Source organism: Anser cygnoides, chromosome 7 (genome assembly GCF_040182565.1).
Source record: "Anser cygnoides isolate HZ-2024a breed goose chromosome 7, Taihu_goose_T2T_genome, whole genome shotgun sequence".
Taxonomy (NCBI): domain Eukaryota; kingdom Metazoa; phylum Chordata; class Aves; order Anseriformes; family Anatidae; genus Anser; species Anser cygnoides.
Window position 1 is genome coordinate 34,114,645 of NC_089879.1, and position 22,993 is coordinate 34,137,637.

The 22,993-nt window shown below is 40.4% G+C and overlaps 1 protein-coding gene across 14 annotated transcripts in view; it reads right to left on the reverse strand.

The window, feature by feature from the left end:
* The window catches only part of ZMIZ1 (zinc finger MIZ-type containing 1), a 352,884-nt gene that overhangs the window by 202,359 nt on the left and 127,532 nt on the right, over positions 1 to 22,993 (reverse strand). For 3 of the 14 annotated variants that reach the window (XM_067000626.1, XM_067000627.1, XM_067000624.1), the window contains one exon: positions 12,163 to 12,283. The exons of the other annotated variants lie outside the window; for them this stretch is intronic. The gene's annotated coding sequence lies outside the window, so the exon portion shown is untranslated. The remainder of the gene's footprint in view (positions 1 to 12,162; positions 12,284 to 22,993) is intronic. 14 annotated transcript variants of the gene reach the window in all.

A 22,993-nucleotide genomic window follows, 5' to 3' on the forward strand; every position in this document is an offset into this window, starting at 1 on the left:
AAAAACCTTAAGAGTGTGATTGTCAGCAGTACAAAATAGCCTTTGGTAAAAGGGGTTTGTATGTTGCAGGAGCTGAAAGTGACAAAAAGGTAACTTTAGTGCCCTTATTGGATGTTTTACTACATCCTCACCAGGATCTTCATTAAAATCCTACTTAAGATTAAGTCACTGGCTGGCTGCAGTGGTAAAGTGGCACCCCTGGGATGCTGCCCAATGTGATTAAAAAGCACAGAACAGTACCACACAAGTTGCAGGTGTGGTTTTTCTTGTTTGTTTGTTTCCTTTTCCAACTTGAATACCTCATGTTTCTGTTTTCATTTTAAGGAGACTGCAACAAACCTTTTGATTGAAAATGTACCAACTGTTAGGAAATATACTCTGTTAGAAGAGAAAAGGTGTGCAGCACCAACCAGAGGGACTTGCAATAACACAAGCTTCTCTTCTGCTGGGGCCAAACAGCATAATTACCAACAAGAATGAGATAGTGGGGATCAGGGGAACAAGTTTCATATTTCTGATTTGTCAAATGCATCTATAACCTGGCTTGGTATGCAAAAAGAAAACATAACATAATCTTACTTTTACTGCAGCAATATTAGAAGACTACTTTTGAATAACGGTCAGGCACATTTAAAAAAAAATCTAAGTGCATCTACTGCTGAAAACTTTACATGCTTCATTTTCAAGATTGTCAGTAGCAGGACAGAAATGGTTCTACCTCTGTCTGGAGGACAAAGACTAAGTCCCAGAAAGAGCCAGTGATTTCCCCAAAGCCATAAAAGAGAGTGACAGAGCCAAAACTGAACCTACATCTCCTGGTCTTGGCCTATTGCCTTTAGTTATTGCTGAAAGGTACCTGTTTTTTTTTGTGTTTGTTTGTTTTAAAACATATTTTAAAGACAGTATTCTTCTTAAAACTATCTAAGTAGTTAACATGTAGCTGAGCATTTAAGAAGCATTCTCTCTTTGGAATTTGGCCTGGTAAAGTCCTTCATTGAGCTGTAAAAGATTTCCTTTGCCATTTTGAAAATTCTTCTATCCTACTCAAGACTATTTCTCATCCATTCCCCATTCAGTGGATCTGCTAAGTAATCCTGTTCGTAAACTCCGCCTGATCGGTAAAGCATTCTCTTTGCAAACATGGATACGGCCTTTCTTATAGATGCTATCCACTTTGCTTGCTGGTCTAGAAGCAACTTCAGGAAAGGAGAAGATGAAAACAGCAGTTCTCCCTCCTTTGTGTGTGTGTAGTGAACAAAATCTGGTGGTTTTACCCATTTACCAATAGGTCCAGCATCCTGCAGATTCCCTTGCATTCCTTCTCTTCTGTCCTTTCAGAATAGGCCAGTCAACCACAAAAATACCTACTTTTAGCTCTGACATAAAAGAGAGTTCTGCCAAGATCCTTGGACTTACAAGTTTCCAAAGCTTGGATTTTCTGGAGCTCACTTAATCTCTATGGAACTATGAATTTATTTATCTATTTAAGCTGTTTGATTGACACAGCTTTGAGTCAGGACTGCACTAACATGTACAGGTGAGTTTACACTAAATACCCTGCAAAATAAGATCAAGACTGAAGTTAAACGTGTTCATGTGTTTTTCTAAAATCTAGTCTTAGCATTTATACGTGAGTAAATATTTTTATAGCTCAAAAATCTCAAAACTTTTATTAGCACTTTTAATCCCTACACTTTCAGGCACTACTATTTAAATGCATATATATTTTTTTAAAAATAAAAACAGAGTGTACTGATTTCTTTGGTATGATAAAAATAAGAGCATGTTTCCCTTTTCATAACGGTAGGTAATGCTCAAGGGACGACAACTTGCAGATACTATCACTGAGCATTAGATGACAGCATTTTCCAAAACTGCATTTTTTCCTCTGCCTTAAAACCAGAGTAAATGTTAATAGAACAAAAATGAAGATACAACAGCTCTTCTTGGGCTTTAGAGTTTTTTTTGATTGTTTTCAAATGCAGATGAGGACTAGCTAGTTTGCCAAAATATATTGCATCTCAATTGTTTGTGCTTAAACATTAATCAATAAATTAAGCTGTAAGACAGCATAACAGTTAGAACGCTAATTTTGGTAAGTTATTAGTAAAACTTTTCTTAAAAATTGCTCATCAATTACAAGTTTTGCCAAAGCAAACAAGCTTGCCAAACAGTCTTTAAAATCCAGCAGAGGAAAGGTGTGGTAAGGGATGACTTCCTTGGGAGCTCCTGTTTCCCTCCTGTCTGCTGGGATCTGCAAGACCTCTGCATGGGAAGCCCTTTCATAGCAAGGTGGCATTTCCAAAATGGTTAAAAAACAACAAAGTCTAAAGGGAACCTAAAGCAAGTAGCTTTAGCTCTAATCTTCTGAAGGTACTTTTCAGTAGCGCAGAGGCACTGAACCTTCAAGACAATTCCATGCAAGCAGATTTCTACTTGCATGCAGCTCGTTGCTGGATAAAGACCCAGGATTACTGATTTGAACAGGCTTTCCTGATGAAATAAAGTTCCCTCAGAAAACAGTGTCTGAATCTGAAATATTCTGAAATATCAACTTTCCCTGCCTTGGATACTGCAAGTTTCACAGGCTCAATAATTGGGAGTGTCAAGTCTTGGTCTTCTGACGGTGGCTAAAATAAGCCAGGGTCTTGGTCAGGAGTGCACTACCACTGCAGCTCAATAGCTCAAGCAACAATGCAGGTATACTAATATTTTTGTTACAGAGCTGCGTTATAGACAAAGCTATTGAGAAGCTAGAGGGTGGACAGCATACTGCTTCGTTTAAGAGACACCAATTTCAAAGGATTTTTTTCTAAAACTTTTTTGTTCATAGGAAATGGGAAAGACTTTGGATTTCCAGTTCATCTGAGATGGGATCTCAGTAGACTGCCTGAAAAACCCTTTTTCTCATAAGTTTCTCAACTACACAAATAAGGAATTTTCAAGGTTTTGAACTTACTACGCATTGTGTTATAAACACAGGATGACAACATATACAAGATACTTAAAAATATACAGAATATTTTAGACATGCTACCATCATCTTTTACAATGTTGATGTGCTAATAGTGTTAAATGTTAAAGAGATGCTTCTTCAAATAGAGAGAGAGCAGAATGCTGTTCAGAATCTTAACGTGTCTACCTTTCACATTTAAGAGTGTCGACCGGTCTCCTCTTAAATCATTTCCATAACACCAGTGTTTCAGATTTATTGGGAACAGAAACAGAAGGGGGAAGAAACCAAAATAATTCTTTAGCTCTCTAAATATTTTAAAATACATTACAATCTATATTTCACAACAAGTTTTCCTTGTTCAAAACCCAATACATGAAACTGTTTTTGCAGGCGTCATCAATTACCACTAGCACCATACAAACTTCCAAACTCCTGGAGGTTCAGGCTGGCTTCCAGAAGCAGACATACTTACCAGTATCTCTTTGGTCTAGATATCCTAGGAGAGTTTCAATTCTTCCCGGTTCCCAAACGGTCACAAATATTTCAAGAATAGTCTTTTCTGTGGTATTTCTTTCTTCCAAACAAGCTCAGCAGTTCAGAGCATGGGAAAAAGGTTTACTTTTTAAAGCATGATACACAGCTGTAACCCATGACAAGCATTATGAATGCTCCTTGCAGAAGTTCTCCTCCCATTACAACCCAAATGGGAGCATCTAAGCCTCCTCTTCCTAAAGTCTCAAAATCTTGTTGCACTTGCACCTCTTGCAGCAAAGGTCAGAATCCTTCCTTAGTCATCCACTATGTTATCTCATTTACAAAAAGAGATATCTTTTTTCCCCACATTTCCCTCATAGGAGTTATTGGAGCCAATAGCTGATTTGTACCTTTCACCTCCTGATAACCTTGCAACAATAGCACTGCCCTGTGAGCAATCGGGTCTCGCTATTCATTGATTTCAGCGAGAAGCCAGTTTTGCACAAGGATGCATTATCTTCCCAAGACTGAAAAAGATTTATATAATGAAACCTTGATAAAAATCATCTCTTGAGAACAGTTACAGGATAAAGTCAAAGGTTTCAAAAACTATAAGTGATGCAACAAATAGGTTTAAAATCATGTTTGATATAATGCTTCACCAGGGCCAAAAAATTTCACTGTATCACAACAAGTTTCAGCAGATGTATGTTCCTATACCTGGACTCAACTGTAGATCTCTTGTGTTTGATAAATTAGGGGATGAGCTAAACTTCAACTTGCCTTGTAACAAAACCAGCAATAACTCAAAAACTTTATTTCATAGAGAGAAATTTCAGCAAAAATAGGTTGTTTAAAAAAAAGAAGTAGAGGCTTTTCCTGCCAATTACTTGCAATATTTTTTTCTAAACTGCCTACAACTACTTCACGGTAGACTGAAATGATTTCTAGCCTTTGCTAGAACGTGCTCCTACCGAAAGCCGTCAGTGCATGGTCATCCTTGTGTAGCAGCCTCAGCTCAAGGCCTTGCGCACCATGTGTCATAGGTAGGCCGCCACTATAAAGATTACTATGTCAGTAGCACTGCTTTTTGGTTTTCCTGAATAAACCAGACTGTCATTCAGAGCAGGTCAGCAGCTGCTGTTTGTGAGCAGCTCTGCCAGCCCTGCTGCAGCAGAGGAGACAGCTTCCGAGAAGGGGACCGGACAGCCTGAGGTGAAACCAGCTCAGACGTCCCGAGAGAAGTGAGGCTTCCTCGTGAGCCCCTGCCGGTAGCCACACTTACCCAACACGCACACCATGTCCTGGAACAGCAGCCTGCCTTTCTGGGGACCAGCTGCATTCCAACTTTTACAGAAGCACTTGCTGAAACCTCCATTTCCTTTTGTCTTGCTGGTCTTGTACTGCTGCCGCTCGAGACTGGTTCTGAAAATTACACATACTTCTTCCAGAAGAGCTTTGGCTTTTGGAAGAATAAAGCGGGCTGTCTAAGCGACATCTGTTGCCTTTCCAACAGCTGAACTAATAATAGGTGAAAATGGTTGGAGTTGAAATATCCCCTATTTACACAGATAATCCCAAATGGTTTTATCACACGATGGCAAACACCATTAAAACTGCCCATATTGCAGCAGTGCTCTAAGCCAACGACCAACCTTACAAGTGTATAAAACAAAATGTCTATGCCTACAATCAAAAAGGACAAGAAACAACAGTGAATGGTGCTACATCTCTTCTACACGATGGGATTAATTGAGATCCCATGGACACGGAGCCAGCATTTTGCCAGTGCCTTACGCACGAAGCCCTGACCCCCGCTACGACACCGCAGGACAGCCCGCTGGCTCACTCAGGCACTCTGAGCAGCGGTCTCCACTTTTGGAGAACTGTTACATCAAGTGCTCTAATTTCATGGTTCTCAGAAAGTGAAAAATCTTAAGTTTATTAGTAAGCCAATTAGCATCTTGCTAGCACCACCTTCATATTTAATTATATTTAGGGTGTAATTATCAGGAAAGGCCTTTGTCAATACCCTCACTGCTATTAGCAAAATCATGCCCAAGGAACAAATAGGGACAGCATATGAATATTATTCAAAGCAATTTGAACCACGTGAACATTATATTGTATTCATGTCATGTCTCTGCTATCTTAATTTTTTACTTTTTAAATTACTGCATCACATGACATCTTTTAAAAGCTTCAACAAATTAAACAGCATGATAGAAATATTATTGCAAAGGAGACTCCTGGCTCTATGCAGGCACATAGATTAGACTGACATATTTATCCTTTCTGACATTATGAAACCATTAAAAAGTAATCTTTCTTATGTTATTTTGAATTAAAATGTTATTTTGAAATTAAAGACTCAAGTCCTAGAATTAAAGTGACTGTTGCGTGGAAATCGCACTTTTCTCCATTTTTTGTTAGCGCATTAGAAGCAAAAATCTTGAAAAATATAATTCCCATTTCCTAAATGCCTCAAACGTGTTTTCTTTTTTTAAAAAAATTGCTCCTCCAGATCTGTAAGGTTTTCCAGAGAAAAGCTGACAGAGTTGCAATAAGCAACCAAGTTCTTCCTCGCAGTGACATGCAAATCCATGAAACGTCTCCTGGCAAATCCTGCAGAAGACAGCGCGCTGAATGCCCACAAATCAGCCACACTGCAAACCGTACTCAGTACAGGGACGGAAGCAGTCTGTGACCAGCTGTACTGACAAAACCCTCGTGACGCGGAGCACTGCACAAGGAGCTCTCCCTCCGCACAGAGCAGCAGCTTCTCCGCATGGCAGCGCACGCAAGCAGCCTGGATGCGAGTCAGCGAGCCGGAAGGGAGCGTCTCCCAGGCGAGGCTCCTTTCCAGCGTCAGCACAGGCACGGAGGGCAGCAGTTCAAAACGAGAGGTGAACTGGAACAAGAGGTTCATCACACGGAATAAACCAGTTACTTCCCCGAAGTGCCATGAGCTGTACTCGTTAGGATGTGTGTGGGGATCGGTAACCACATGGCCGGGCTGCTTCTGGATGACAAGCCTTCCCCCCGGGAAGCATACGTGGTAACCTCAGCTTAAACACACAACTCGTACACCAATGCCACAGGAAAATTTCTACTTTAATCTAGGAAAAAACACTGCAACTAATCACATCTTATTTCTGCTTTTTTTTTTTTTTTGCAATGTATTTGTAACACTTTTCAAAGGCTACACAGTCACTCAGAACATTTATCTTGAAAAATTTTATAGATTTTTTTTCCTGCTAAAAATTGGGTTAGGAAGGCAGCAGAGTGAAGCTGCGGCCTTTTTTGCATCTAAGTTGGGTATTAGAGCAGAAGAGTTGGGCTGAAGCAGAAACCACTGTCTCCAGCAAAGGCTAGTGTTCCAGAAAAAAATGCTGCCCTTATTTATATTATTTGTTTTACACTGATATCTATAGACCCCTTGCCAGATACAAAAGCAAACTGCGACATGCATTCTCCCAGCAGAGATTTATAATCTAATAACAGGATATGGCATAGGTGAAGAGACTTGTCCAAGGTCACATAGTAGATACACGGCACAAATAAGAATGTCAATACTTCCTGACACTCTTTCTAGTCCCTTGCCATCTAATTCATGTTCCCTCCCTACACCTTTGATGACAAACAAGCAAAGAACCTATTTAAGGCAGCAGGAGGGGGATGATCTCACATCCACTGTTAGACTGTGAGCCCTTTTTGCTGACGAAATAAAAGGTTCCCATTTATCTTTAAAGGGAACAGATGCAGGTACAGTCTTTATTCGCTACTACCAAGAGATCAGCACAATTGATACTCCTAAATTTAATTTCAAATCATAAATTGAATTTCATAATAAACATGCATTAAAATTCCTTTTAATTAAAGATTGGTACTTAAAATAGCAAAATCTACACCAATCTTCCTTTTGTGATATTTCTCGCTGCTAATTCTCAACAGCAACGTTTTAAAGAGATCGAAAGCATTAAGAAACATAAGCTTAACTATCTGCCTTCCCTGCCTGCCTTTGTTTACCATGTAAATTGCCACCCACACACTTTCCCATATAGAGCACAGTGGGGTACTATTCACCAGCACTGAGCTTCAGCAAATGCAGCTCCTGTCCCCAGCAGGATTTAAGGTTATGCCTGGAGTTCACTCTTGAAGTCATATAAATTTATCTGGGGGTAACAGGAAAAGGAGGCCCGATAAGAGTCACTGAGCTAATCTGACTCACGCCTAATGGACCTGGGGGTGGGGGAACGGAGGGAGGCTTGGAACAGAAAGCGTACAGAAATTAGCTGATTTCAGAGACAGACATTTCAACCGTGTGAATTTCTGTTTCACTGGGGTTCCTTAATGACAGATGTAACCTACATGCCACACTATGAATCCAAAATCGTGTTAAAACAAGACACTGAAAATAACCAAAGACCCACAACTATGTAGGCTTAAATTCCTTGAAACAACAGAAATCACTGTCGAGTATTTCAGCATTTTTGTCTTTTGGTTTAATATTTTCTTTCAAAAGCTTTAATAAACACTATATGACCTCAAAAGTCGCTATGAAGTACTGTCCTACCACTCAACAGACCCAGCTAGAGCACTGAACGTTGCTGACTTTCTCGGCGAAGTGTCCACGTGGACACTTTTACACGCTCAGCACCCAGCTCTGCGCCTGCCGGTCAGGTTTTGTGGTACGGGAAGGGAGAGCCAGAAGCAGCCCGCTGCTGGCACTTCCCGTCTGGGCTGGGGAGGAAGGGGGGTTACGTAAACCTCCACATGCTGCAGTTTTGCTTTGGTGAAAGCACTACCATCCTCCAAAGAAGAAAAAATTAAGGCCTCCACACTGCTGTATACCGCAGCCTGTGGAGGAATAAAAATAATGAAACAAAGCCCCCTCAAACTTCACACAGAAAAAAAAAAACAAAACAAAACAAAACCAAAACAAAACAAAAAAACCCCACCATTTTATTCCACAACTTCAAAGCAGAGTTGTTGCAGAAGACAGGCACTAAATAACACAAAAAAGTTCCAGCATCCACTTCTGTGATTTACTTGCTTTTAGAGGTTCCCATGGGTACACGCGCACAACCCAAACCCCTACATTCCTTCAGAAGACAAAAAAAAAATGCACATTGTACAAACATATATATGTCTAACTATAGGTGTGAATATTTACTAAAGTAGGCTAAGTTTACAGAGCAGAAAAAAATATACTGCATTAGACCACAGAAAAACTTAACGTGCCTGTCTAAAGATTTTGAGGTATGACTTCTCCAGTTATCTTAGCAGTAATTTTTGTAATTTTGAATTTACATCATGGGAGAATCCCTTCCAGTTTCAATTAGTAGCCTTTACTGCCTAAAAGTCTTTACTTTAATCTAATTTTTTTTTCCTCCAGTGAAATGTTTTGCCATTAAGCAAAATGGAGGATTAGGAATAATCACAATTAATGTAGCAAATGTTTGTATAATAAAATCATGCTTGTATCAGCAGGCAAAGCAAAAGACTGAGGATGGCTTCTCCACTCCTGATTTTATACTGCGCAGCCTCGGATATTACAGGAAAACAATTTAGAGTGAAAGATTATCCTCTGGCTCTTGATCTGGCATTGTGTTTACTCAGGACAAACAGAAGTGATGTTATCCCAAGTGACATGTTTAGCAAGCTTGGAACTTATGTTTTGTTCTGCCTCTTTCTCCCTCCCTCCCTTTAAGGGCAACATCTTGGGAAATAAGTATTTTTATAAGGTCTGATTATCAAGGCCTTTTTCAGCTGTGGAATTAAGCAGTAAGTTTCCCATTGTCTAGTTATCATATTCTTTCAGGAGGGTTGCAATGTGCTTTTAGTTCCCTCTTCTGAAACTATTTCCTATTATCCCTTTCTCTATCATTCTTGCCTTAAAATATTTTGTTCTAAGCACCAGAATGGATCAACAGATTAGACTATGGGCTTACTGCACAGCCTAAGTTTTATAGAAATGATACAACAGTAAAAGCCACCTTCTAACTTTGATGTAGAGAGAGTTACATGGGAGATGCATAGTCAGGCTGTAGCTGCTGGAAATGTTCAAAGTATTCCCTCAAAAACCACTCCTTCAATTATTCATGGGTTAGCTATGCCCCCAAAGTGGTATCCCCTGTGTACAGCGTCTAAGCAGGAAGCTGCAGAGATTGATCAAATCCCCACAGGGGAAGAAATGAGCAAAGGTTGGTTGTCATTGAGAATTTAATGCTGTTCTTTTCATTAAAAATCATTCCTTGCAGAATAGATGGAAAACAGCTTGTGCTGTAAGAATCAGCATCTAGCAAGGGTCTTGTTTGCAGTGCTGAGATAACTACTGCTGCATGGAAGAAGCTGTGCCTGGGAGTTTGACTGGTCAAATGTTAAAGATATTAATTTTGAAAGGAAGGAAAAGTCAAGAAAATGCCAATTTAATAATCTTCAAAAGAATTCACTGCATAGCCCAGGAAATACTGACAGAAGGTAGATGCTTTTATTACAAGAGGAAGACAAATGAAAACACATATTGGAAAAAGGGAGCTTGCCTTCCTAGCATCCTTATTGCGAGTCTTAGAGGCCCCTGCTGCCACATGGTCAGAAGGACGTTAGCTAGCTCCTATCTGTTTTGCTACCACAGAAGTTTTAAAACGTACCCTACTGGTCTTCCTTTAAGGTCTAAAGCTCAGATTGTTTCTAATAGTTAATTTTTGGTACTTTGAAAAACTAGTAATATGCAATATTATGAACTCTAGCTAAAGCAGTGTTTCCAAGTATTCTACTGTGAATATTTCTGAACACAGTCTCTCTTACTTGTTTTCATTTCTATCTTCTCTCTCTGCAAATGTGTGGGCAGTATAACCAAAACACTGCACTTGAACTACACAAGCCGTCTGCACTTCACTGGATTTGACTTCCCTCCTCAATTAAGTGAGACCACTGAACACCACTTTTATACAAATAGTTGAGCATACCATGTTTATTTAAAAAAAATAATCTGGAAGGACTTCAGGGCAAAACATTCCTCTTCCTTTCTCTTACCTCTCAGGTGCCTGTATAATGGGTCACCACATAATAAATCTCTTCTTACTGTATTTGCCCTGGAGCTGGAAGGCACAGTGTACACTTGGGGCTGTAGTTTTCATAGACTAAAAAAAATCCAACAAATTTTAGATAATAGCTGCACACACATGCACACAGTATGCTTTGTTGATTCTTTAAACTATTTTAATTGTATTTTTTCTTTGGAGTCCCAAAGACAGATCTAGATTGAGTTTATTTCTGCGAGCATGTCTGTACAATGTATTTATTGGGAGTAATATGTCATGAGATTAGAGTTTCTTTATGCTATCACTTCAGATTGTTGACATTAGCATCACATCAAACATGCAAAAATGAGGACAGGTGATTTTGGGAATCGGCACAAGATTACACCATGCCATTACTAGTCGATTTAGCTTGTTCCACAAAGGCAAGGCCCAGATCTGCTCCCACACAAATCCAGGCGAATTTGCACTAGAAGCTTTGGTTTGGACCCACCGTATACTAATTAGTAGCAAAATGTACAATCCACACGCTAGCATACTCGCAGCTGTTCAGCAGAATAGTTAAAATGTGGACACATTGTCAAAACGAGATCAGTGATTGCTCAGCATTTGGGTTTATTCCGTGGTGCCTGCTGGAGGGCAGCAGCCTACAGCCAACACCATCACCACCGTCCCTCACGCACAACCTCTAGCAGGCATGCCAACATGGCAGCTGGCTTCTCCGAGTCCCTTGATCCCAATGAAACCAACTGAGAAAAGTAGACAGCCAGCTGCCACCAGCTCCTCCACCAGCAAGGAAGCCTGGATGCAGATCATCTCATGCTCCCTGTAACAACTTGGCACAGAAAAGTTCCTGTGCCAGCCTCCGTGCACTGCAGCTCCCGTACAGCTTCTACAACAAAGGACTTCAGAGCACTTAAAGAAAAACAAAGAAGGCAACATGGTCTCTAGGGATATTGGTTGCAAAACTGACTTGTGATAAAATTAGTTCTCTCAGCTCTACACACAGCAGTCTTTCTTTGGCCAATAATGCGCACCACAACCACATGAATTATTTTTATGGATGAATAGTGTTTTATAGTTCAGGTCTTCTGAACTACACACTGAGTCAAACTGTTCAGTGAATACCAGTTCTGTCACAAATTCAGGCCATGTTTTGGCTGATTCTCGAATAGTCTAACAAGGAGATTTGGTCATTCTTGAATACACACTTAAAGAGGTTAAAAACCCGTTTATAAGGGTAGTTTGGGGATTGCTTACCTTTTCTGTGTGCTGCTTCCTTACTCGGAGTGCACAACTGGGCACAGAACAAACCATTGTTGATGCTCTAACCTCATGGCTAGCAGACAATGAATAGCAACTATGCTCCCTACTCTCCTTCCTCCTCCCTCTGATCCCTCAAAAGAAAGCCCCCAAACTGAAAAATGTAGTTCAATATATATTTTCAGGAAAATTGCTTATGCTAGAATATGTACAACTCCCTCATTCACTGACACTTGAACAAAGAAACCCTGCTTATCTGCACACTTCAGAAAGTAATAGGACCATAAGCATAATTTTATACTCTGATGTAGTCGAATATTTTGTGTTACTCAACAGATTTTTTCCTACAGTGTATTCTCAAGCATACATATACAACACTGTATTGTTAATTACTCCATCAGTTTTAAAGTCTGTCAAGATTCTTACCTTTTATTTTTAGCCACTTCCAGTACTTTTGGTCTAAGTCTGAACCAAGGAGCAGAGGACGTAGATTTCTATTAATCAATCAATGATGGCAGTGGTGGTGTGTTCTAGTTTTTCATTCTGACTGCAAAGCAAAATTAAAAGCTGTATTTTGCAAATTTACGCATTATGCATTGTAGCAGCAGCTGGTGGACTGCTGCTGAGACAGACCGTCTTCTCTCTTCCAGTCCCCTGTGACCGGGATGGAAGAATTACAGGACAGCACTAGCAGCTGCTGCTGCTGCCCCAGAAGCAGCAAGCCAAGGGCTCTGGAAAAATAATTGGGGAGGCGGGGGAAGGGAAGAAGGGGGACAAAGAAGTTGGGGAGGGGAAAGCATTGCCAAGGCTGGCTACACAAAAGACACATTGCACCTTGCCTTGAAAAGAAACAACAAATTAACTGCTTTGGGCTTCCTTCAGTAGGCACAAGACTCTTACACCTTCATGAGACTTTGAAACAGTAATGATTTTTGATAAGGACTTTTAGAGATTAAACAAAGTGAGCAAAGGCAAAATTCTCTGCTGTCAGATGACTGCAGCGGTTTGCTCTCAAATCCTCTAAACATAAAGCAAAACATAACGACAAGCCCCCTTCCTCATAGCTTTTGAAAAGCTTTAAGACGCAATCGTTCCGCCAAGCACTGTAAGATAGCACACACACAGACTACAAGTCAATTCATGCCCTGTCTGTCTCCCGTAAAACAGGGAAAACCAAACCCTTTCTCACATGCAGTCATGAAGATAAATAAGTGACGACTCCAAGACATCCATGTGCGAACAAAGATCACTTACTTTATTAGATAGGAAAGTGGAATGAGATGGAATTACGCCAGTTTGTGAAAAAGCTGGTCAGTGCAGCCGCTCAGCTCATTTATGTGTTTGGTCACTTAAGCAGTGGCTCAGTGCGGGCCTGCAATGCTCACTTATGCTACTCACCACACTGAATACAAAGGTCACCTCCAGAGGCCTGTAAAACACCAACAGACCGACTGACCAAACAACACCTGCCCACCTTCCAGAACCTGAACTTCACTCACCCTGAAGCTTTCCCATTTCCTGGTGGATCTCCCAGGTTCAGAAGCTGTGCCCACAGCTGATCCCACCCAAGGGGACACATACAACCCGCCTCTGCAAGCACTGCTGTGGTTCCACTCAGATTACTGCCCCTTACGACAGTAACTTTAACAGAACTAACCTAGGCACACTTATTTTTAAGAGATGCAGGTACAATCCATCACACCACGACAAAACCCAGTCCTGTACCTTGGCGTTCCTTCTACTGAGTGACTTGAACGCAGGATAACCAGTTTGTCACCAGTGGGCACTGCTTCATTCCCACAGCTTTGAGGGCAGACGAAAAATTCCAGATTAATTATCAAATTATGGATTAACCATTAAAACAGATTAAAGAAAACATTCTGCTATTCCAAATGAATCAATAAGTAAATAAAAAAGCCACCATGGATGTTGCCTTCTATGCTCTGTGCACAAAGATTTGATAAGAGGACATACATTCATAATTCTATTCCTGTTTGGGAGAATATGCTTCAGTTAAATATATACCTCATCTTTTAACTGCAAGACCTGCTTTCATCCAGTATATTTGATCATTAAAAACAAAACACTATCAAATGTTCATTGAATTAATCTCACACTCGAACAAAGGAATGCTTAAGGTCACAAGAAGTACTGCTGGCTGAAACAGCTTTCATCGGTTTTGTCATGGGTCAGACCCCTCTCCACATAAACCCAGAACTCTGCGCACAAAACCAGCACCATTATAAGCAGACACAGGCTTCTCTGTGTTCGAATTTCACATTCATTCTGGGAAGCTATACCAGTGATTGCTATCTGAAGAAACATCTTTTGATATATCATCAATTTCCTGAACAACATATCAGTTTATTGAGTGGGGCTTTTCAGACTCTGGCATCTCATTCAATAGCATTACGCCTCACAATGTTTTTGAAAAACTATGGTTAAAATATTGAGATGCCTATAGAAGACACTTCCTCAACAACCTAACCACAGGTATCTGCTGCTGAGATTATCAGGGACTCAACATGTCTAAAAGTTTTTTAAAAATTTAATAAACCCTTCCTCCTTAGCATATTAAACCTTATTTTTTTTTCTAAATCCAGAGACTATCTGCTGAAAACACTCGTACATGTCTCTGAGATTACGCCCACCGTCATTTTTATTTTTAATAAATACAGGAAAGGACTCTCAGCAACATTAAGCCATTCTACTGCTACAAATGCTTCACAATTTACCACCCAGGCATGTTTTTTCCAGGCCGTACTACCTACATTAACTTACAGCAATGGTATTGGCCTCATGATGCTCACCATGCGATTTCCTTCAGATCTCATTCTGTGGTAATTTTTGAAATTACCAAGTCCAAGCTCACTAAAAAAGTATACATGGACAAGGTAAAAATCAATTGTTTTCCTCAGAACAGGTACATGAGAAACCACCTCGTTGAAAGTGTGGCCAGAGTTACAGAACCACCAAATGGCTGGGGCTGGAAGGCTCATGTTCAACTTAGTGTCCACTAGGCCCTTTTCCACCAAGCTGCTTCCCAGCTGGGTGGCCCCCACCACAAACCAGTGTTGTCTGGGGCTGCTCCCCCCCAGGTTCAGGACTTGGCATTTCTCTTGGCTGAATTTCTCCAGCCTGTGCGGTCCCTCTGAATGACAGCAAAGCCCCTGGTGTATGAGCCACTCTTCCCAGTTCTGTACCCTCAGCGAACGTGCCCTGTCACCGTGATCATTGACGGAGATGCTCAACAGTAGTAGAGCCAGCATCGACCCCTGGGGTACGCCGCTAGTTACGGCCTACAACCAGAGCTGGTGCCACTTCACTAGCACTCTGGCAGGCAGAGCTGAGGGAGCCAAAAGTAATGGCACAGAAAACAAATTACCCTTTTACTCCCACCAGAGAATTTGCAGATCAGAGTTGAACAGTATAATAGCAAGGCACAGCTGGAAACAGATATTTTCTAGCTGGTCATGTTGTATGAAAAAAAATCCTTACATAACATCTAGTCCCAAGAGCCATCACTCTGACATTTACCTCAAGGATACGCATTTCTTGCAAGTTTCCCAGGCTTTTATTCAGTCTTTATTCCTCACGTGAGGAAACTGGTAAAGTCAGAGGAACAGTGTAAAAATTTGCAATGAAACCAATATAATCATACATCCAAAGAAAACAGAATTTTTGTCAGAACAACTCCTTCACTTATAAAAGCTTGTTTTAACTTCAGTTTTCTGTACAGTTAGACTTGAGACCACTTGCATCCATGCACTACAAAAAAAAGTTCAGTCATGACTTGAAGGTGATACAGTGGCAATATGGCTTATGGCATACGTTCAGCATTCATGCCAACTTATAGCTTTCTAAGTGAAGACACAGTTTACCTCACAGAAATACCAGGGTTAAATTGCACAAGAGTCTTGACTATCCTCCTAAAAGACCTAACCAGTTAAGGAAGAGTATAGCTTTTTTTCCCCTATAATTCATTAGGAAGGATTTATAAGAATGGCTTGGCTTATTGCCACAAGACAACCAAGGCATGTGGCCTCAGAAGACCCAGCGTCACACACATGGAAGTAGAGGATCAATAAGGACCGGTAAATAGGGTATAATGACAACCTGCACCTGGCGCAGCCTATTTCAGATATTGATTTCATGCAGCTCCATACTGAAAATATAAGCCAGGCAGGTCTCTTCCTAAGCAGCAGCTCTCTCAATGACATCTCAGTCACTTAAACATTAACTGAAGTTACTCATCTCAGTGATTGAACCATCTCCCTCTCCTCCCTCCTTTTTGACCCAAAGCTACTTTTGAACTCGACCTTCTTTCAGTCTCTCCAGTAAGAATGAAGCCTTTGATTCTTCTGGGGGTTTGGCACCATCTTGGAGAGGTGGCCATTGTCTATTGCTCTTTGCAAAGGAGCGCTTTTTGCTTTCCCTCTATTATCTCTTTGCCACTTACTTTTATTTATCCACAATTCACTTGCTTCATTTACTTAACCAATTGCTATACCCACATGTTTATTCCCCTCTCGGTAGGGAGGCCACTGTTCCACAGCACAGAAACTTAAGAGAAGCACTTACTTCACGAAAATGCATTCAGCACATGCTAGTAGCAGTAAGTCCAATGTATATTTAATAGGAGTGAAATCACTTAAACTCATACAAAGGTATTTAAGGTATTCTGCCATTTGCTCCAGTTTTAAAGATTGAGATATCTACAATTCAAGAACACAAGAAGTTTGTTCTGAAGATGGTGTGGCCTCACCACACACATATTTTCCTAAGACTTTTGAAATAAGAGAGCATGCCTGTATTTCGCATTTCATAAATATACGTACAGTCTCTACAATTGAGCAATTATTTCACATTTCATGCAAAGGACATTAGAAATACAACACCTGGGCTCACACATTTAGCCTGAAGCTTCAGAATGATAACGTGCTTTGTGTGTGGCCAAAAAAAGTATCAGTTGCAAACTTGGTTGTACATATATTTGTATGCACAGAAATGATTTTACCAGCCATGGAAGACAAAGACAGCCCTCCCAGTGCTGTATGTTGTCACAGCTATATTACTGACTAATATCAAAACGGATTCCAGTCCACTGATCTGTTTTCAGAAATTCAACTCCCTTGATGCAACAAAATGAGCAAGTTTGGTCAATTCCCTGTTTTCATGTATGAACCTATAATGTTACCAGATTAGGAACCACATTTTTTATTGGTTATTCAGACTCTTTAATAAAGCACTATTTGAGACTAATATACATATCCATGCATCACACTGTTGAGGAAGGGAATGAGCACTGTAATGAAGCTCCACAGTGGACCCTATTTTTAGAATACCCTCAAATTCATCATTAAAGTTTATTCTGAGTAAAGAACCTTTGTTCCATAAAGAACTGGAAAGTAAACTTGAGTTCAATTTCAGATAAACACTGTTACTAGTTAAAGCCATTCTGTAATGACTATCAAAAAAAAAAAAAAAAGTTCTATTTATGCCAGAGCTATTACTGAGGTTCCCTACTAAGGAACGTAATCATTGGCTGGATGACTACCCTATTATATAATTACTCAGAGCTTATTATATACACACCATCTTATAAAATATGTGGATTATGCAAACAATCCTACTATCTTGATATCTCTCTCACCAGTCCTTATAAAAAGCTAGACGCAAGTTGGTTTGACAAGTTTCTGGGCAAAATCAGCTGGCAACGGTTCAAACTGAAAAGTCACAATGGATGCAACGACATGGGCAAGGATGCTGAAGCCTGTAACCCAGATGTTTGCCTCCAGTAAGCTGGGAGGAAAACAGGCTTTAGCCAGGTACCATCAAAGAAATCATCAAGATTGTTTTGGTTGAGAAAGGTGGAATTATATAAACCTAAGTGCAAAAAAAAGTGTTACAGCCCCAGCAAATATATTGAAAAGGCAGTAAAAGTGGCACAGTAACATGAACTGTCAAGGCCACTGTTCATTTCTAGTGTGTAGGGCCTACAGTAAACACCTGGTTTAGAATATGCATTTGATGGAACAGCAAAGATCTAGCCCAGTCTCAACTTCACGGTATTACTCGCTACTGCAGCACCATGATAACAAGCGCATGCCCCTAATATAGGAAAAGGAGTCTCAGAAGATTTCCAGTGTTGCTTTCTTTAACAATATAGCTGGAATAAAGTTCACTCAACAAAACACAAGCCCATGGCCCTATGACATATTTCCTCAATAGCAACACAATTACTTGTGTTGTACTAACAGGAAAAGTGTGATTTACATCTATTTTTATCTACATGTTTCTAGAGAGCTAGTATACAGCTGTATGTTTCTTGTACTTGCCTATGTAATCAATATTTTACATTTTCTATTTTTACCTTAAAATGACAGCTCATAGGAGTCATTAGTAACTGCACAGATCAGTGGAGAACCACTCTCTGGAGAGTTCCTTGTCTACACCATGAAATTTTCATGAAATCCCACTGACTTTGATTTGCCACCCACCAGAAATGGTGGGGCAGACTTGGGTTTTGGTGTACATCTTAAAATAAAAACGCAAACCCAAAGCAACATCAGAGACAGCAGTCCACAATATTTTTACAGAAACTTTATCTTTTGTGAAAGTAGATGTTTTAAACCCCCAAAACGATTAACATGAAAGTTTAGTTTTTACTCATGCAAAAAAGTACAAGACCGAAAAAGAACACCCTGTGCCTCTGTCGTTCTGGATGTAACTTAAAATTCAGTATGGATAGTATTTTAAGTATTCTTACATACTGAATGCCATGGGAACATCACACATGCGATACAGGGTTAACCCAGTAATCCACCTAGCTCAGGATTCTGTCTCCAAGGATGACGGGCAGGGCACAAAAACCACTACCTGTGGTTTATGTCTCATTTACTCCCCAGCATCCACTGTTGTTACACAGATGAGAATATCTGCCTCCTTCAGTATCTGTGGACCTGTAGACCATAGCCATGCTTAACCTGCTGGTCTGCCTCCACAACCTCCTCTGGCAACAGGTCAGCCAAGTAAGGTAATTTCTTCATGTGCACAGCCACTGCTTCTCTACAAATGAGCCTTGCAACATTCCCTAACAGAGAAGTTAAAGCTATTTTTGGAAGGAAGACTCATAAAAATCAATTCCAATACCTTCAGCACTGCATTAGAGCACTGGCACACAGCAGCCAAACACACCTCTTGTCCCTGGGATTTTTCTAAGAAATTCCCATCACACACAGTGCAGCAAGAAGATAACAGGAATTACCACAGAGGAACTTGGCCAGTACTCTAGGCTAGAGGAAAACAAACTGTTCAAATAAGCTAACTGTTGCTGTTTTATTTCTCCCCCCCCACCATTCTGAGCACAGAAAGGGCACAGCCATACATCCTATTCACACGACTGTGACTCTGCTGGTTGAAAAGTTTTATCAGCCCCTGACCAAACAGCAGCTCACCGTTGCCATTTCCACCATTAGAAGTTAGATGTTACTTCCTCTTAACTTGCCTTAGCTGAACCTTTTGTTGTTGTTGCTGCTATTATTTTCATTTGTTCCAAGCATCATTATCCCAAAAGTTGTAGTTAAAACTCAGTGAAGGAAAGACAAGAAAGAGTCACATGGTTAAATTTATTTTCTACTAGCCAGCTGGGCTACTTCTGTGATGATCATCTGTTTCTTGAAGAAGGAATGAACCAAAGCTACTATTTACATGTTTAAACTAACCCGGCTCAGTTTGTCCCTAATGGTTCATGGAATAATCGTATGAACCATCTAGCTGGCAGATCTAAATGGCAGGAACTTCTGCCAGAGGCAGCAATGGGCTGCTGAGAACGCATGCTTTTCACAGCCTCATCTCTCCCTCTAAAGTCAACTGTAGCTGTCTGAACGATGAGTACATTTGAAAAGAGGTACCAAAATAGTTCTGATGGGCCACACACATGATTTTATAATGAGTTTCTAGGGTACAAAGAAGAGATAGGTGTCTACCTCCCTTGGTGCATTCAATTGCAGAAGAGTGCCCCTGCCTTTTCGAAAGGTTAGCATTAGGCATCTGCTCTGGAAAACATACATCTTAGATCTCAGCATTTCCCATCATTCTGGACACCTGCTGATGCCTGCCACAAAAGCCAAATACTCAGTTTTATGCTTATCTATCAATTGCTTAGATTCATACAGAAAAAAAACTCAGTACAATGTTTTCTCCACTTACATCACCAACCAGCTGAGCCATCTAGATCTATTATTCCCCTTTCTTTCGGTTGCTCTCTCAGCATTGTTGACAGTGCAAGCGGTGCACAGGTGATACAGCAGACTGAGACAGAATAGGAACACTGTAGTTAGGTGTAATATTTTCTTTCTTTTTATAAAAAAGAAAACCCCTAATTTATGTATTTGGAGATGCAAAGAAACACAGATTATATGATTCACCCTTGACATTTTGCCAGATAACTTAAATCCTGTAAAATGCTCCCTAATGACCTGAATATAATACCGTGGTGTTACAGCGTCACTTAAATACTGCAGTGCACTTCCACTGGCAGTACAGTCCGTGGAGTTAATATGTAATGTACAGGATTATACTGCCACTAAAATATTACTTAATGCTGCTGAAATTTCAAATTAATTCTGGGAGCTAAATCATTATTCAACTCTGTCTTTACAGAGATACATTCTCCCAGTTGTTCTAATAACAGCAATTTCAGAACTAAAAGGTTGGTACTGTCTTTTGAGGGTTGCTCAACTGGAGAAGTGGCCTCTAAACTACCAAGCAAATTAATGCACTGGTGCACGGATGCTTGTGACCAACAAAATAATTTGAGGAAAAATGGGCTTAAATGTTAAGAGCACTCATAGCGATGTGCTAATGCACCATTGTATTATTTCACGATAAAAGGACAGCCTAGTCCAGTTTTCTCTAGATGTACATACATAGGCACTTACGTGTTCCCTTCGGCCACCACACTGCTCCACAGACAGAAGATAATATTTGAGGAGACAAATTCTTGCTGAAGTAAACAACACAACTGCTGGTAACCGATGAAATCAATCTATGCCAGCCAAGGATGTGGCTTTCAAGTCATGCTGAGTTCTAGTTTTCCAAACCTAAGTAAACAAACTTCGCTTTTTTACTGCACTGCCTTGTTGTTGGTTTTTTATTTTTTTCCTACGTAATTCCTGTTGCTAGCAAGCATTTTATACATTTAAGTAACTGCAGCACATCAATCCTAAGATGAGCAGATCCTTGACACTTCATTATAACCCATGTACAAGTTCATTTGCAAACACAGGAAGTAGGGGAGAGATAGACAAAAACAAAGGATGGACTTAAAAAGCAAAGGCAGACTTCTCTTCTCTGAAATTTTGTCCTTGTGGTTAGATTAGCCTTTCCCAGCTAGAGCACCAGGCTGTTCACTCCTTCTACAGCCAAATGCCTTAAGCCTGGGAAATGTTCCCAAGAAATATTGTAAAAGAAGTGGTAAATGAGGAACAAGATGGGGCCAAATATAGGGACCAAAAAGAACTTGTGGTTTTAAGTCTACATTTGGAATAATTAACCCTTTTCCTTATTAAAACTGTTACCTACTTCCTCATTCATTAATATTGCCCTTATTTACGCATGTAGCCAGGCCAAAGATTTTCCCCTCCCTCAGAATATAATTTCCTGCTATTGACAGACACTTTCAAGTGCTGGATATGTGTATGTCTACATGGCATATTGCAGGCAGAGGCCAGCCTTCTTGGCCACCATCCAAGCCAGCTGTAAATGAGCCAGCTCCAAACTGGAAGCTGTGTAAGCACAATTAGCACAGCAGTAAGCCTGATCTAACACATCCTGCCAAGAGACCGAGCTTATTAACTCAGGCTCAACACAATGCTAACGATGGATGCGGGACTTCTGGTTTGGCTCCATACAGCATGTGGCCAGCTGAAGATGAGCAGATCAAGCTGGCATCTGCTCACAAGACACGGTGTAGGTACACGCTGTCTTGGGGTACACCTCTCCACTGCAAGGTCTATCTGCTTCCCTCTACATGAACTCCAAAACGCTTTAAATGCAAACCAATGGGACAAAAGTTCGAGGCCTATGAGGGCTGAGTGCAAATGGATGGAACAGGGATCTCCAGGTGAGAACTTCAGAGGCAGCATGAGAAAAAAAGGTACCAGGTAGGTATTAGGCATCAGATAGACAGGACAAAGGCACCAGAAATGCCAAGGGAAAGGGAGAGCAAAATACTGCATGACTCTAAAAACTGACAATGGGAATCACGAGCATTCCACCTCTAGCTTATCGGCTCACATCAGATCCAGGGCAGATGGATTTCAGGTCCCCTAATTGGGACCTGAAAAATAAGAGTTCTTCTTCTCCCACAGTTTATAATAAAGGAGCAGTTGTAATCTAGTGGTTGGCACTAGTTTATGAGAGAAAGTTATGAGTTCAGAGGAAAATGAGACAAAAATCAAAGGGCAGCAATGAAAATTATCATCAAAGGAAAATAAATTGATAAAAAAAACACATTGTAAGAAAAGAGCCTGGAGAGACTGGGAATGTTTACTTTTAAAAGGATATTAATAAAACAGTCATTGCAAAACTATATTAAACAGAAACCAGCCAATAGAAGTTACTTGGTGAGCTTCTGCCCACCCAGTAAGAGAGCACATAAACAAGAGGAAATTCCGTTGAATTAAAGAAGTGCCACATTCAAAGGCAACAAAAGGAAATACCTTCTTATTCAACGTGTAATTATATTGTTGAACTCCCTGCCACCAGACTGCTGCTGTGACAAACACTCAGTATCTTTGAAAGGTGTTGTTCATGCCTGTTTTCTTCTTTCTCTTACCCTACGTACAAAGCAGTATTTTTAGTTCTCACTTGCTTAAGCTTTCTGCTGTATGGGACAGGTAGAAGTGGGCGAGAAGAGATCCCACGTGGAGCTGCAGACAGGCTCTTTTGCGTATTCACATCCTAAAGCTGAAAGAGGTTTATTTTCACTTGTGAGATTTTAATCTACTTTCCGCACACAGAAGCTTTCCATGGTTTGCTAGCTCAGTATCTTGTCTTTGAAAAGCCTTTGTTGGATCTGTAGTGCAAACTATATTTTCTCAGCAGAGTACAGGTAGTTTAAGTACATTGACCTGAACATCAGTTTGGGCTACACACCTGCCGGCATTTCACACATGCCAATACCTAGATTTCAGTCATAGGTATCTTCAGGATTCAAGAGAGCATTTGAATCATTGATAGGTGCTTGAAAGGA